This window comes from Convolutriloba macropyga, chromosome 11 (assembly GCF_964194025.1).
Source record: "Convolutriloba macropyga chromosome 11, txConMacr16.3, whole genome shotgun sequence".
Taxonomy (NCBI): Eukaryota; Metazoa; Xenacoelomorpha; order Acoela; family Convolutidae; genus Convolutriloba; species Convolutriloba macropyga.
Genome location: NC_134478.1, coordinates 31,050,749 through 31,068,756, shown reverse-complemented (window position 1 = coordinate 31,068,756; position 18,008 = coordinate 31,050,749).

The window sequence follows — 18,008 nt, the reverse complement described above, 5'->3', positions numbered from 1 at the left end:
AATTGCAATCATTGCTTTATCACAGGAAAGGATTATAAGTTAGGTCAATTTTAAGTCACAAGAGCATGGCTGCGAGTCAATCGCGCTTTGAATTAACTATACCACTCATGCAATTTTAAGTGGTCGGAATTAAACTTAGTGATAGCATAATGAGGTCTTTGCCTTTGTTGAGGTTTGCTTTATATGATTGTGTGCCTCAGACCTTTCCTCCAGCCAATTTACAAAGCCAAGGAAATTTGGCTGAATCCAAGGCTTATTAACCGTAAAAATTCACCAAGACTCTTTCATATTTTTTGGCAACTTCTGTGCCACTTGGTTAAGTAGGGGAGCGCTTTTCGTGTCATTGTCGAGGGATAATTTCTTCAAAACTCCAACAAGGCTAGATATTGATGCAGAGAAATCAATGGTTTTATCAGCATTGTTCACTATAAGAGGGGAAAAACTGCTAATTTTATTGAGGTGAGCACTAAAGGCTTGTGGCAGTCCAAAATTTCGTTTTAAAGTCCTGAGTGCATTCTTGTACATTAAACCACAGTTTTTGAACTCAGCAATTGCAATCTTTGCTTTATCACAGGAAAGGATTATAAGTTAGGTCAATTTTAGGTCACCAGAGCATGGCTGCAAGTCAATCGCGCTTTGATTTAACTATACCACTCATGTAACTTTAAGTGGTCGCAATTAAACTTAGCGATAGCATAATTGAGGTCTTTGCCTATGTTTAGGTTTGCTGTAAATGATTGTGTGCCTCAGACCTTTCCTCCAGCTAATCTTCAAAGTCAAGGAAATTTGGCTGAACCCAAGGCTTATTAACCGTAAAAATTCACCAAGACTCTTTCATATTTTTTGGCAACTTCTGTGCCACTTGGTTAAGTAGGGGAGCGCTTTTCATGTCATTGTCGAGGGATAATGTCTTAAAAAATCCAACAAGGCTAGACATTGATGCAGAGAAATTAATGGTTTTATCAGCATTGTTCACTATAAGAGGGGGAAAGCCGCTTATTTTATCGAAGTGAGCACTAAAGACTAGTGGCAGTCCAAAATTTCGTTTTAAAGTCCTGAGTTAATCCCTGTACATTAAACCACAGTTTTTAAACTCGGCAATTGCAATCATTGCTTTATCACAGGAAAGGATTATAAGTTAGGTCAATTTTAAGTCACCAGAGCATGGCTGCGAGTCACTCGCGCTTTGAATTAACTATACCACTCATGCAACTTTAAGTGGTCGGAATTAAACTTAGTGATAGCATAATGAGGTCTTTGCCTTTGTTGAGGTTCGCTTTATATGATTGTGTGCCTCAGACCTTTCCTCCAGCCAATTTACAAAGCCAAGGAAATTTGGCTGAACCCAAGGTTTATTAACCGTAAAGATTCACCAAGACTCTTTCAAATTTTTTGGCAACTTCTGTGCCACTTGGTTAAGTAGGGGAGCGCTTTTCATGTCATTGTCGAGGGATAATTTCTTCAAAACTCCAACAAGGCTAGATATTGATGCAGAGAAATCAATGGTTTTATCAGAATTGTTCACTATAAGAGGGGAAAAACTGCTAATTTTATTGAAGTGAGCACTAAAGACTTGTGGCAGTCCAAAATTTCGTTTTGAAGTCCTGAGTGCATCCTTGTACATTAAACCACAGTTTTTGAACTCGGCAATTGCAATCTTTGCTTTATCACAGGAAAGGATTATAAGTTAGGTCAATTTTAGGTCACCAGAGCATGGCTGCGAGTCAATCGGGCTTTGAATTAACTATACCACTCATGTAACTTTAAGTGGTCGCAATTAAACTTAGCGATAGCATAATTGAGGTCTTTGCCTATGTTTAGGTTTGCTGTAAATGATTGTGTGCCTCAGACCGTTCCTCCAGCCAATCTTCAAAGTCAAGGAAATTTGGTTGAAACCAAGGCTTATTAAGCGTAAAGATTGACCAAGACTCTTTCATTATTTTTGGCAACTTCTGTGCCACTTGGTTAGGTAGAGGAGCGCTTTTCATGTCATTGTCGAGGGATAATTTCTTCAAAACTCCAACAAGGCTAGTTATTGATGCAGAGAAATTAATGGTTTTATCAGCATTGTTCACTATAAGAGTGGGAAAACTGCTTATTTTATTGAAGTGAGCACTAAAGACTTGCGGCAGTCCAAAATTTCGTTTTAAAGTCCTGAGTGCATCCTTGTACATTAAACCACAGTTTTTGAACTCGGCAATTGCATTCTTTGCTTTATCACAGGAAAGGATTATAAGTTAGGTCATTTTTAGGTCACCAGAGCATGGCTGCAAGTCAATCGCGCTTTGATTTAACTATACCACTCATGTAACTTTAAGTGGTCGCAATTAAACTTAGCGATAGCATAATTGAGGTCTTTGCCTATGTTTAGGTTTGCTGTAAATGATTGTGTGCCTCAGACCTTTCCTCCAGCCAATCTTCAAAGTCAAGGAAATTTGGTTGAAACCAAGGCTTATTAAGCGTAAATATTGACCAAGACTCTTTCATATTTTTTGGTAACTTCTGTGCCACTTGGTTAAGTAGGGGAGCGCTTTTCATGTCATTGTCGAGGGATAATTTCTTCAAAACTCCAACAAGGTTAGATATTGATGCAGAGAAATCAATGGTTTTATCAGCATTGTTCACTATAAGAGGGGGAAAACTGCTAATTTTATTGAAGTGAGCACTAAAGACTTGTGGCAGTCCAAAATTTCGTTTTAAAGTCCTGAGTGCATCCTTGTACATTAAACCACAGTTTTTGAACTCGGCAATTGCAATCTTTGCTTTATCACAGGAAAAGATTATAAGTTAGGTCAATTTTAGGTCACCAGAGCATGGCTGCAAGTCAATCGCGCTTCGAATTAACTATACCACTCATGTAACTTTAAGTGATCGCAATTAAACTTAGCGATAGCATAGTTGAGGTCTGTGCCTATGTTTAGGTTTGCTATAATTGATTGTGTGCCTCACACCTTTCCTCCAGCCAATCTTCAAAGTCAAGTAAATTTGGTTGAAACCAAGGCTTATTAACCGTAAAGATTGACCAAGACTCTTTCATATTTGTTGGCAACTTCTGTGCCGCTTGGTTAAGTAGGGGAGCGCTTTTCATGTCATTGTCGAGGGATAATTTCTTCAAAACTTCAACAAGGCTAGATATTGATGCAGAGAAATTAATGGTTTTATCAGCATTGTTCACAATAAGAGGGGGAAACTTGCTTATTTTATTGAAGTGAGCACTAAAGACTTGCGGCAGTCCAAAATTTCGTTTTAAATTCCTGAGTGCATCCTTGTACATTAAACCACAGTTTTTGAACTCGGCAACTGCAATCTTTGCTTTATCACAGGAAAGGATTATAAGTTAGGTCAATTTTAGGTCACCAGAGCATGGCTGCAAGTCAATCGCGCTTTGATTTAACTATACAACTCATGTAACTTTAAGTGGTCGCAATTAAACTTAGCGATAGCATAATTGAGGTCTTTGCCTATGTTTAGGTTTGCTGTAAATGATTGTGTGCCTCAGACCTTTCCTCCAGCCAATCTTCAAAGTCAAGGAAATTTGGTTGAAACCAAGGCTTATTAAGCGTAAAGATTGACCAAGACTCTTTCATATTTTTTGGCAACTTCTGTGCCACTTGGTTAAGTAGGGGAGCGCTTTTCATGTCATTGTCGAGGGATAAATTCTTCAAAACCCCAACAAGGCTAGATATTGATGCAGAGAAATCAATGGTTTTATCAGCATTGTTCACTATAAGAGGGGGAAAACTGCTTATTTTATCGAAGTGAGCACAAAAGACTTGTGGCAGTCCAAAATTTCGTTATAAAGTCCTGAGTGCATTCTTGTACATTAAACCACAGTTTTTGAACTCGGCAATTGCAATCTTTGCTTTATCACAGGAAAGGATTATAAGTTAGGTCAATTTTAGGTCACCAGAGCATGGCTGCAAGTCAATCGCGCTTTGATTTAACTATACCACTCATGTAACTTTAAGTGGTCGCAATTAAACTTAGCGATAGCATAATTGAGGTCTTTGCATATGTTTAGGTTTGCTGTAAATGATTGTGTGCCTCAGACCTTTCCTCCAGCCAATCTTCAAAGTCAAGGAAATTTGGTTGAAACCAAGGCTTATTAAGCGTAAAGATTGACCAAGACTTTTTCATATTTTTTGGCAACTTCTGTGCCACTTGGTTAAGTAGGGGAGCGCTTTTCATGTCATTGTCGAGGGATAATTTCTTCAAAACTCCAACAAGGCTAGATATTGATGCAGAGAAATCAATGGTTTTATCAGCATTGTTCACTATAAGAGGGGGAAAACTGCTTATTTTATCGAAGTGAGCACAAAAGACTTGTGGCAGTCCAAAATTTCGTTTTAAAGTCCTGAGTGCATCCCTGTACATTAAACCACAGTTTTTAACCTCGGCAATTGCACTCTTTGCTTTATCACAGGAAAGGATTATAAGTTAGGTCAATTTTAAGTCACCAGAGCATGGCTGCGAGTCAATCGCGCTTTGAATTAACTATACCACTCATGTAGCTTTAAGTGGTTGCAATTAAACTTAGCGATAGCATAATTGAGGTCTTTGCCTTTGTTGAGGTTTGCTGTAAATGATTGTGTGCCTCAGACCTTTCCTCCAGCCAATCTTCAAAGTCAAGAAAATTTGGTTGAAACCAAGGTTTACTAACCGTAAAGATTGACCAAGACTCTTTCATATTTTTTGGCAACTTCTGTGCCACTTGGTTAAGTAGGGGAGCGCTTTTCATGTCATTGTCGAGGGACAATTTCTTCAAAACTCCAACAAGGCTAGATAGTGATGCAGAGAAATTAATGATTTTATCGGCATTGTTCACTATAAGAGGGGGAAAACTGCTTATTTTATCGAAGTGAGCACAAAAGACTTGTGGCAGTCCAAAATTTCGTTATAAAGTCCTGAGTGCATCCTTGTACATTAAACCACAGTTTTTGAACTCGGCAATTGCAATCTTTGCTTTATCACAGGAAAGGATTATTAGTTAGGTCAATTTTAAGTCACCAGAGCATGGCTGCGAGTCAATCGCGCTTTGAATTAACTATACCACTCATGTAGCTTTAAGTGGTTGCAATTAAACTTAGCGATAGCATAATTGAGGTCTTTGCCTTTGTTGAGGTTTGCTGTAAATGATTGTGTGCCTCAGACATTTCCTCCAGCCAATCTTCAAAGTCAAGGAAATTTGGTTGAAACCAAGGTTTACTAACCGTAAAGATTGACCAAGACTCTTTCATATTTTTTGGCAACTTCTGTGCCACTTGGTTAAGTAGGGGAGCGCTTTTCATGTCATTGTCGAGGGACAATTTCTTCAAAACTCCAACAAGGCTAGATAGTGATGCAGAGAAATTAATGGTTTTATCAGCATTGTTCACTATAAGAGGGGGAAAACTGCTTATTTTATCGAAGTGAGCACAAAAGATTTGTGGCAGTCCAAAATTTCGTTATAAAGTCCTGAGTGCATCCTTGTACATTAAACCACAGTTTTTTAACTCGGCAATTGCAATCTTTGCTTTATCACAGGAAAGGATTATAAGTTAGGTCAATTTTAGGTCACCAGAGCATGGCTGCAAGTCAATCGCGCTTTGATTTAACTATACCACTCATGTAACTTTAAGTGGTCGCAATTAAACTTAGCGATAGCATAATTGAGGTCTTTGCCTTTGTTGAGGTTTGCTGTGAATGATTGTGTGCCTCAGACCTTTCCTCCAGCCAATCTTCAAAGTCAAGGAAATTTGGTTGAAACCAAGGCTTATTAAGCGTAAAGATTGACCAAGACTCTTTCATATTTTTTGGAAACTTCTGTGCCACTTGGTTAAGTAGGGGAGCGCTTTTCATGTCATTTTCGTGGGATAATTTCTTCAAAACTCCAACAAGGCTAGATATTGATGCAGAGAAATCAATGGTTTTATCAGCATTGTTCACTATAAGAGGGGGAAAACTGCTAATTTTATTGAAGTGAGCACTAAATACTTGTGGCAGTCCAAAATTTCATTTTAAAGTCCTGAGTGCATCCTTGTACAATAAACCACAGTTTTTGAACTCGGCAATTGCAATCTTTGCTTTATCACAGGAAAAGATTATAAGTTAGGTCAATTTTAGGTCACCAGAGCATGGCTGCAAGTCAATCGCGCTTCGAATTAACTATACCACTCATGTAACTTTAAGTGGTCGCAATTAAACTTAGCGATAGCATAATTGAGGTCTGTGCCTATGTTTAGGTTTGCTATAAATGATTGTGTGCCTCACACCTTTCCTCCAGCCAATCTTCAAAGTCAAGGAAATTTGGTTGAAACCAAGGCTTATTAACCGTAAAGATTGACCAAGACTCTTTCATATTTGTTGGCAACTTCTGTGCCGCTTGGTTAAGTAGGGGAGCGCTTTTCATGTCATTGTCGAGGGACAATTTCTTCAAAACTCCAACAAGGCTAGATAGTGATGCAGAGAAATTAATGGTTTTATCAGCATTGTTCACTATAAGAGGGGGAAAACTGCTAATTTTATTGAAGTGAGCACTAAATACTTGTGGCCATCCAAAATTTCATTTTAAAGTCCTGAGTGCATCCTTGTACAATAAACCACAGTTTTTGAACTCGGCAATTGCAATCTTTGCTTTATCACAGGAAAAGATTATAAGTTAGGTCAATTTTAGGTCACCAGAGCATGGCTGCAAGTCAATCGCGCTTCGAATTAACTATACCACTCATGTAACTTTAAGTGGTCGCAATTAAACTTAGCGATAGCATAATTGAGGTCTGTGCCTATGTTTAGGTTTGCTATAAATGATTGTGTGCCTCACACCTTTCCTCCAGCCAATCTTCAAAGTCAAGGAAATTTGGTTGAAACCAAGGCTTATTAACCGTAAAGATTGACCAAGACTCTTTCATATTTGTTGGCAACTTCTGTGCCGCTTGGTTAAGTAGGGGAGCGCTTTTCATGTCATTGTCGAGGGACAATTTCTTCAAAACTCCAACAAGGCTAGATAGTGATGCAGAGAAATTAATGGTTTTATCAGCATTGTTCACTATAAGAGGGGGAAAACTGCTAATTTTATTGAAGTGAGCACTAAAGACTTGTGGCAGTCCTAAATTTCGTTTTAAAGTCCTGTCCTGAGTGCATCCTTGTACATTAAACCACAGTTTTTGAACTCGGCAATTGCAATCTTTGCTTTATCAAAGGAAAGGATTATAAGTTAGGTCAATTTTAGGTCATCAGAGCATGGCTGCAAGTCAATCGCGCTTTGAATTAACTATACCACTCATGTAACTTTAAGTGGTCGCAATTAATTTTAGCGATAGCATAATTGAGGTCTTTGCCTATGTTTAGGTTTGCTGTAAATGATTGTGTGCCTCAGACTTTTCCTCCAGCCAATCTTCAAAGTCAAGGAAATTTGGTTGAAACCAAGGCTTATTAACCGTAAAGATTGACCAAGACTCTTTCATATTTGTTGGCAACTTCTGTGCCGCTTGGTTAAGTAGGGGAGCGCTTTTCATGTCATTGTCGAGGGATAATTTCATCAAAACTCCAACAAGGCTAGATATTGATGCAGAGAAATTAATGGTTTTATCAGCATTGTTCACAATAAGAGGGGGAAAACTGCTTATTTTATTGAAGTGAGCACTAAAGACTTGCGGCAGTCCAAAATTTCGTTTTAAATTCCTGAGTGCATCCTTGTACATTAAACCACAATTTTTGAACTCGGCAATTGCAATCTTTGCTTTATCAAAGGAAAGGATTATAAGTTAGGTCAATTTTAGGTCATCAGAGCATGGCTGCAAGTCAATCGCGCTTTGATTTAACTAAACAACTCATGTAACTTTAAGTGGTCGCAATTAAACTTAGCGATAGCATAATTGAGGTCTTTGCCTATGTTTAGGTTTGCTGTAAATGATTGTGTGCCTCAGACCTTTCCTCCAGCCAATCTTCAAAGTCAAGGAAATTTGGTTGAAACCAAGGCTTATTAAGCGTAAAGATTGACCAAGACTCTTTCATATTTTTTGGCAACTTCTGTGGCACTTGGTTAAGTAGGGGAGCGCTTTTCATGTCATTGTCGAGGGATAATTTCTTCAAAACTCCAACAAGGCTAGATATTGATGCAGAGAAATCAATGGTTTTATCAGCATTGTTCACTATAAGAGGGGGAAAACTGCTTATTTTATCGAAGTGAGCACAAAAGACTTGTGGCAGTCCAAAATTTCGTTATAAAGTCCTGAGTGCATTCTTGTACATTAAACCACAGTTTTTGAACTCGGCAATTGCAATCTTTGCTTTATCACAGGAAAGGATTATAAGTTAGGTCAATTTTAGGTCACCAGAGCATGGCTGCAAGTCAATCGCGCTTTGATTTAACTATACCACTCATGTAACTTTAAGTGGTCGCAATTAAACTTAGCGATAGCATAATTGAGGTCTTTGCCTATGTTTAGGTTTGCTGTAAATGATTGTGTGCCTCAGACCTTTCCTCCAGCCAATCTTCAAAGTCAAGGAAATTTGGTTGAAACCAAGGCTTATTAAGCGTAAAGATTGACCAAGACTCTTTGATATTTTTTGGCAACTTCTGTGCCACTTGGTTAAGTAGGGGAGCGCTTTTCATGTCATTGTCGAGGGATAATTTCTTCAAAACTCCAACAAGGCTAGATATTGATGCAGAGAAATCAATGGTTTTATCAGCATTGTTCACTATAAGAGGGGGAAAACTGCTTATTTTATCGAAGTGAGCACAAAAGACTTGTGGCAGTCCAAAATTTCGTTATAAAGTCCTGAGTGCATTCTTGTACATTAAACCACAGTTTTTGAACTCGGCAATTGCAATCTTTGCTTTATCACAGGAAAGGATTATAAGTTAGGTCAATTTTAGGTCACCAGAGCATGGCTGCATGTCAATCGCGCTTTGATTTAACTATACCACTCATGTAACTTTAAGTGGTCGCAATTAAACTTAGCGATAGCATAATTGAGGTCTTTGCCTATGTTTAGGTTTGCTGTAAATGATTGTGTGCCTCAGACCTTTCCTCCAGCCAATCTTCAAAGTCAAGGAAATTTGGTTGAAACCAAGGCTTATTAAGCGTAAAGATTGACCAAGACTCTTTCATATTTTTTGGCAACTTCTGTGCCACTTGGTTAAGTAGGGGAGCGCTTTTCATGTCATTGTCGAGGGATAATTTCTTCAAAACTCCAACAAGGCTAGATATTGATGCAGAGAAATCAATGGTTTTATCAGCATTGTTCACTATAAGAGGGGGAAAACTGCTTATTTTATCGAAGTGAGCACAAAAGACTTGTGGCAGTCCAAAATTTCGTTTTAAAGTCCTGAGTGCATCCCTGTACATTAAACCACAGTTTTTAACCTCGGCAATTGCACTCTTTGCTTTATCACAGGAAAGGATTATAAGTTAGGTCAATTTTAAGTCACCAGAGCATGGCTGCGAGTCAATCGCGCTTTGAATTAACTATACCACTCATGTAGCTTTAAGTGGTTGCAATTAAACTTAGCGATAGCATAATTGAGGTCTTTGCCTTTGTTGAGGTTTGCTGTAAATGATTGTGTGCCTCAGACCTTTCCTCCAGCCAATCTTCAAAGTCAAGGAAATTTGGTTGAAACCAAGGTTTACTAACCGTAAAGATTGACCAAGACTCTTTCATATTTTTTGGCAACTTCTGTGCCACTTGGTTAAGTAGGGGAGCGCTTTTCATGTCATTGTCGAGGGACAATTTCTTCAAAACTCCAACAAGGCTAGATAGTGATGCAGAGAAATTAATGGTTTTATCAGCATTGTTCACTATAAGAGGGGGAAAACTGCTTATTTTATCGAAGTGAGCACAAAAGACTTGTGGCAGTCCAAAATTTCGTTATAAAGTCCTGAGTGCATCCTTGTACATTAAACCACAGTTTTTGAACTCGGCAATTGCAATCTTTGCTTTATCACAGGAAAGGATTATAAGTTAGGTCAATTTTAGGTCACCAGAGCATGGCTGCAAGTCAATCGCGCTTTGATTTAACTATACCACTCATGTAACTTTAAGTGGTCGCAAATAAACTTAGCGATAGCATAATTGAGGTCTTTGCCTATGTTTAGGTTTGCCGTAAATGATTGTGTGCCTCAGACCTTTCCTCCAGCCAATCTTCAAAGTCAAGGAAATTTGGTTGAAACCAAGGCTTATTAAGCGTAAAGATTGACCAAGACTCTTTCATATTTTTTGGAAACTTCTGTGCCACTTGGTTAAGTAGGGGAGCGCTTTTCATGTCATTTTCGAGGGATAATTTCTTCAAAACTCCAACAAGGCTAGATAGTGATGCAGAGAAATTAATGGTTTTATCAGCATTGTTCACTATAAGAGGGGGAAAGCCGCTTATTTTATCGAGGTGAGCACTAAAGACTTGTGGCAGTCCAAAATTTCGTTTTAAAGTCCTGAGTGCATCCCTGTACAATAAACCACAGTTTTTAACCTCGGCAATTGCACTCTTTGCTTTATCACAGGAAAGGATTATAAGTTAGTTCAATTTTAAGTCACCAGAGTGCATCCTTGTACATTAAACCACAGTTTTTGAACTCGGCAATTGCAATCTTTGCTTTATCACAGGAAAAGATTATAAGTTAGGTCAATTTTAGGTCACCAGAGCATGGCTGCAAGTCAATCGCGCTTCGAATTAACTATACCACTCATGTAACTTTAAGTGGTCACAATTAAACTTAGCGATAGCATAATTGAGGTCTGTGCCTATGTTTAGGTTTGCTATAAATGATTGTGTGCCTCACACCTTTCCTCCAGCCAATCTTCAAAGTCAAGGAAATTTGGTTGAAACCAAGGCTTATTAACCGTAAAGATGTACCAAGACTCTTTCATATTTGTTGGCAACTTCTGTGCCGCTTGGTTAAGTAGGGGAGCGCTTTTCATGTCATTGTCGAGGGACAATTTCTTCAAAACTCCAACAAGGCTAGATAGTGATGCAGAGAAATTAATGGTTTTATCAGCATTGTTCACTATAAGAGGGGGAAAACTGCTTTATTTTATCGAAGTGAGCACAAAAGACTTGTGGCAGTCCAAAATTTCGTTATAAAGTCCTGATTGCATCCCTGTACATTAAACCACAGTTTTTAAACTCGGCAATTGCAATCTTTGCTTTATCACTGGAAAGGATTAAAAGTTAGGTCAATTTTAAGTCACCAGAGCATGGCTGCGAGTCAATCGCGCTTTGAATTAACTATACCACTCATGTAGCTTTAAGTGGTTGCAATTAAACTTAGCGATAGCATAATTGAGGTCTTTGCCTTTGTTGAGGTTTGCTGTAAATGATTGTGTGCCTCAGACTTTTCCTCCAGCCAATCTTCAGAGTCAAGGAAATTTGGTTGAAACCAAGGTTTACTAACCGTAAAGATTGACCAAGACTCTTTCATATTTTTTGGCAACTTCTGTGCCACTTGGTTAATTAGGGGAGCGCTTTTCATGTCATTGTCGATGGATAATGCCTTAAAAAAGCCATTAAGGCTAGATATTGATGCAGAGAATTTAATGTTTTATCAGCATTGTTCACTATAAGATGGGGAAAACTGCTTATTTTTATCGAAGTGAGCACTAAAGACTTGTGGCAGTCCAAAATTTCGTTATATAGTCCTGATTGCATCCCTGTACATTAAACCACAGTTTTTAAACTCGGCAATTGCAATCTTTGCTTTATCACAGAAAAGGATTATAAGTTAGGTCAATTTTAAGTCACCAGAGCATGGCTGCGAGTCAATCGCGCTTTGAATTAAATATACAACTCATGTAACTTTAATTGGTCGCAATTAAACTTAGCGATAGCATAATTGAGGTCTTTGCCTACGTTGAGGTTTGCTGTGAAGGATTGTTTGCCTCAGACCTTTCCTCCGGCCAATCTTCAAAGTCAAGGAAATTTAGTTGAAACCAAGGCTTATTAACCGTAAAGATTGACCAAGACTCTTTCATATTTGTTGGCAACTTCTGTGCCGCTTGGTTTAGTAGGGGAGCGCTTTTCATGTCATTGTCGATGGACAATTTCTTCAAAACTCCAACAAGGCTAGATAGTGATCCAGAGAAATTAATGCTTTTATCAGCATTGTTCACTATAAGAGGGAGAAACTGCTTATTTTTTCGAATAATAAGAAAAAGGGCAGCTGAAAACAGACTACTGTAGGCCTAATGCTGTTCCGCTGCGATTACGTGGAAACCACATTTATTATTATTAAGTGAGCACTAAAGACTTGTGGCGTCCAAAATTTTGTTTTAAAGTCCTGAATGCATGCTTGTACATTAAACCACAGTTTTAAAACTCGGCAATTGCAATGTTTGCTTTATCACAGGAAAGGATTATAAGTTAGGTCAATTTTAGGTCATCAGAGCATGGCTGCAAGTCAATCGCGCTTTGAATTAACTATACCACTCATGTAACTTTAAGTGGTCGAAATTAAACATAGCGATAGCATAATTGAGGTCTTTGCCTATGTTTAGGTTTGCTGTAAATGATTGTGTGCCTCAGACCTTTCCTGCAGCCAATCTTCAAAGTCAAGGAAATTTGGTTGAAACCAAGGCTTATTAACCGTAAAGATTGACCAAGACTCTTTCATATTTGTTGGCAACTTCTGTGCCACTTGGTTAAGTAGGGGAGCGCTTTTCATGTCATTTTCGATGGATAATGTCTTAAAAAATCCAACAAGGCTAGATATTGATGAAGAGAAGTTAATGCTTTTATCAGCATTTTGCAATATAAGAGGGGGAAAGCCGCTTATTTTATCGAAGTGAGCACTAAAGACTTGTGGCAGTCCAAAATTTCGTTATAAAGTCCTGAGTGCATCCTTGTACATTAAACCACAGTTTTTGAACTCGGCAATTGCAGTCTTTGCTTTATCATAGGAGAGGATTATAAGTTAGGTTAATTTTAAGTCACCAGAGCATGGCTGCGAGTCAATCGCGCTTTGAATTAAACATACCACTCATGCAACTTTAAGTGGTCGCAATTAAACTTGGTGATAGCATAATTGAGGTCTTTGCCTTTGTTGAGGTTTGCTGTATATGACTGTGTGCCTCAAACCTTTACTCCAGCCAATTTACAAAGTCAAGGAAATTTGGCTGAACCCAAGGCTTATTAACCGTAAAGATTGACCAAGACTCTTTCATATTTGTTGGCAACTTGTATGCCACTTGGTTAAGTTGGGGAGCGCTTTTCATGTCATTGTAAAAGGATAATGTCTTAAAAACCCCAACAAGGCTAGACATTGATGCAGAGAAGTTAATGGTTGTGTCAGCATTGTTCACTATAAGAGGGGGAAAGCTGCTTATTTTTATCGAAGTGAGCACGAAAGATTTGTGGAAGGCCAAATTTTTTTTTAAAGTCCTAAGGGCATCCTTTTACATTAAACCACAGTATGCAAATCCGGCAATTGCAATCTTTGTTTCATCACAGGAGTGGATTAGAAGGTAGGTCAGTTTTACGTCACCAGTGAGCGGCCGCGAGTCAATCGCGCTTTGAATTAACTATACCACTCATGTAACTGTAAGTGGTCGCAATTAAACTTTGCAAGTTTCAACTCCGGCAATTGATCATTTTCTTGCTTTTATTGCATCAGCCAGTTCTCTAATCAATGACGCTTTGTTTGATATAGAAGAGGCCGGAGCGAACACCTGCGTGCCGTTCCATTTCAACGGGGTGGCCCAACTTATCCCCGTGCTGGTTCAGAAATAGGAGTTGCCTAACCGGTTGGAACATTGCTGGTAGTTGCGAAATGGTTGTTCTTTTGTATGCCAAATGGAGACTGCATATCAATTGAACGGGCAGAATTTTGGCGGAATTGTAGTGGAACATCAAATATCGGCGTTATTTTGTTTGTTTGTTCATTCGGTGGCATATTACTAACGTCAGCAGCTTGGTTGGTTGGTTGATTGCTTGTGTTGTAAAAACGCAAAGACTCATATTTGGCCTAAATGGTTATCGAAGAGGGATAGTTGGCATACTACGAGCTGGAGTAGCAGTGGAGCAAACGACTTTGTGTATTGATTCTTTGAGGACATTGACGGTATGACTCGGTGTTTTTGGACAATAACGATGCGCCAATGAACTAGTTGTTTTGAAATCTGTTTTTGACCCGAGTCTGATTAGTCAAAGCAGCGCGTTGAGTGGGACTAGTGAGGTCCGGAGCGAATGCAGGATTTTGGATTTGAATTTTTGAACTTGGAGGGACACTGGGATGAAAGTGAACAATCTTGGCAGGGGCTGGCGCATTTTTTCCCCCGTAAAAGTCGGAGAAATGGCCCCGAGAAATGGCGGTTTCGGCTCGAGAAACAAAACTGAACTGTGGTTGGAGCGATATGCGTCGTGCTAAACTGTTTTTGAGTAGATGAAAGTTTGATTGGTTATCGTAAAACGTGTTGTTGAATCGGTGGTGGTGAAGATCCCGAGGCCTGTTCAGAATGTGGGCAATTATTTGTTGAATTACATTTGTAAGCGCTGCGCTGTTTTGGCCCGATTGATCAATTTGCGCCTGGAAATACGCCTAATACAACGCATGCGCGTTAGTAACTGCCAAAAAATTCTGAGGTGGTGTTCTGTGCGGATCAAGGTGCTGCCAGATCTCATTGCTTCGAATAATATTGTCTTGACAATTTTTTTTAAGTTGGTGGGTCTTGTATTTCCAGTGTTCTGATTTAACAATACTCCGCCAATGCTGTGGCCACAATTGGATACGTCTGGGTAAGCAATGTTTTCGAGAGGAACATTCAAAGTACCTTGTTCATCGTTTTCATTTTTATTGTTAAAACATAAAGCAAGTAAAGCAAAAGTTTGTCCAGTCCTGGACAGTTTTTTTCACTTCTAATCGAGCCCCTAGCGTTTGCAGTTTTTTCAGACTGGGTACCTTTAGAAACGGCGTCCAGTAACTCAAGACCTTGCAGAGTAGCGTCTGCTAACCATTTCCTGTTTTCCTCCAGTTCATCGAATTCAATTCGTTTTTTTTTCAAATAAGCGACTTAGGTGGCAGCTTCAATTTGTTTTCAATCTCCTCTTCCTCCATTTTTGCATTCAAGTAATCATGATTACATTGACTAGATCTTTTTGACAATGCCAGCAGTGAGGAAATTTCAGAACGAATAGAAATTCTTGGTTCCATTTCTTCCACTGCCTCCAAACAAGATGCAGTAACAATTGCGCTTGGATCCTCTGTTTTTTCAGCAAACGCAATCGAACCCTCATTTTTCTCTACAACAGTCATAAAACATTATTCGCACATATTTAGCTGTATTCATTTTTCCCTCGCCTACTTCGAAGTTTATATAATGAAGAATGTCTTCATGTATATCTTGCAACTCAGCATTACGCATTGATCTAGCAGCGTAAAATTTTTTAAATTTTAATAAAGACTATTGGACATTATGATGTTATTAATTAGGCAAATCAGCAAAACTACCACTGCACACAACCACTGCAGTTATCTATTACACGCACAATCAAAACAAACAAGACTTTATGAAAACGAAGCAAAATGCAAACGACATCAAACCACAAAAAGAAAATTTTAATCTGTAAAGAATCAGCCAGAAGAGCAGAAAAGTTGGAAGAGCCCACAAAGTACCCGAAAAAAACAGAAGTGGAGCGCCGAGCGCTATGTGCTCATTGTGACGGGAGATTAAGGTCCAACGGGAAGTCGGGGCGAGCGACGTTTAAAAAAGCGCAAACGAGGCAACTGGTAATAGGGAAAACAAGTAATCTTAACAGGTACAGAACCACACAAACTAAAAATAATCGTAAACCTTCAGTTAAATAAGTCACAAATTAGAAAGACGTGAAGATATAACAAGTGAAGGACAAACTAACGACGGACATAACTAGACGCGATGGCAAAGAGATGTAATTAATTTACGGCTACTTTCTAGATAACACAAAAAATGGGATGTGTCACTGATTTCACCAGCCAAAACTCATGAGTTAACTAAGTCACACCCTAGGAATACCCAGACACAAACAACCAATCAGCGTCCTAGCGACATCAAACTACAGCAATGGTTAATCAAATAAAACAGTGTGTTTGCACACTATGACAATTGGAAAAATCAAGAGACAATCTAGCCCTAACTCCACAACAACCCTAAGTCACCCCCTAGAATGCAACAAGACCAAACCAACAAATAATAATAATACAACTACTCAACATACAGCAACAAAATTAGTATACTACAACAGGATATCCAGTGAAGAGCTAGAGTTGAAAACTCAGCAGACAAACTAGCCCCAACTCAAATGTTAGCAAAGGCACGCGCTAGAAAGCAACACCACAAGAACTACAAACCTGAATATTGGCACAAACAATATACTTCAACACAAACGCCACATAATCACATACTAAAATTCGCATAAAATAGGGGAACAAAAACGAGGTTTCGGGAGAGCGACCTTTTCTGTTTTTTTTTCGAATTGCGTCGAAATTGACCAAGAATTTTCCAAATCGAACAATTTAGAATAATGTTTTCACTTTTTTTCAGATCTGAGGTTATTTTTTGCTATACAACCCAGGAAGACCCACTGCTTTTTCTGAAATTGCTAAAATTCCACTAAAAAAATTCAAAAAAGTTGTCTGTGTCTCAGCATTTAAAATTGGGGGAGTGTGCTGTCGATAAAATTAGGGAAACCTCTTTTTTACTTTCAACTTTTAGGGATATGGATTTTCTTTGCCGCCTAAGCTTGAAAAAAAGTTACTGCTTAAAAATCAGTGAAAATCTGCGGTTCTGATTTAGTTTTTGGTCATATCAGTGTTGTCCTATTTAGGTTGATGCACAACTGTTGTTTGCATTTAGTCCAGTATCCCTTGCATTCTGTCCGGTATCTTGGGGAACAATTTGGTATCAACCCAGAGCAAGGTGTTGGCATAAAGAGCTTTTCGGATATCCATGTCGCACTTCATAATCGAGATTGACGTTTTTCGTGGACAGTTGACGATTCCATCGAAAAAGGCGGGTTGCATCAACGTCTAAGGGCATAGGAATAGCTTGTTTCTGATTATGACGACTTGACATTCGGGGAGTAGATTAGGATTTGTTGAGGGTTGAGCTGGATGCAGATAGCATTTCCTGTTCGAAGAGAAGAGCTACGTAGCTCAGTATTTGACTATATTCGCGGGCGGTACCATATAAACCCAGTAAAAACAGTAGTCCGCATTTCAATTCATTACAACATATAATTGTATCGTCAGTACATAGCAACATCTTATCGGCCAAAACGTATAAGCGCTAACGTACAATAGCACAACCCAGGTTGAGGTCCAGACCCAAATTGAGCTATGATCAGACTTTCCATACCGAAACTCTTTCTGATCAGATTTTCCAGACCGAAATTACCCCTGCTCAGTCTTTCCAGACCAAAAAAAACCTCTGATCAGACTTTCCAGACTGATTGCGTCTCTGATCACACTTTCCAGACCGAAGGAGTTCCGATCAGACCATCTGCAGACCATAGTCCAGACTTAAATTCAGACCATTGTCCAGACCTTAATCAGACTATGATCAGACCCAATTTCAGACGCAAGTAACCTCTGATCAGACTCAGTAGAGACCATCTCCTCAGTTGACCACTGATCAAAAACGGTCAAAATCACCATCATCAGCCCCCCCCCCTCCCCCATCATTTCCCATCAGCCCTCCCCTCCATTACCACCCCCCCCCCCCCCCAACACTCCCATTGTCCGCCCTCCTCCACCTGTCGATTTGAACTCCCCTCTCATCTAGCCTTTAGGTTGAGCTCCTCGTTCGAAGTGATCTAAAAATACCCAGCCAGACTATTTTTGCTTATGAAAGAACCCAGGCAGGCCAAAAAAGCCTATGATCCAGACTTTGCCTCGTTCAAAATTTATTAAAGTATACTTGCAGAGCGTCTTTTTTGATCGATTAGTTTATTTCAGTGTATTTTAAATACGAAATGCCTCACAGCTGGCTTAGAATTTACAAGAGGTTAGTAGCCTACTGGGGATTTGGTGGAGTATTTGCCTTCGTAGTGCAAACCTACGTGG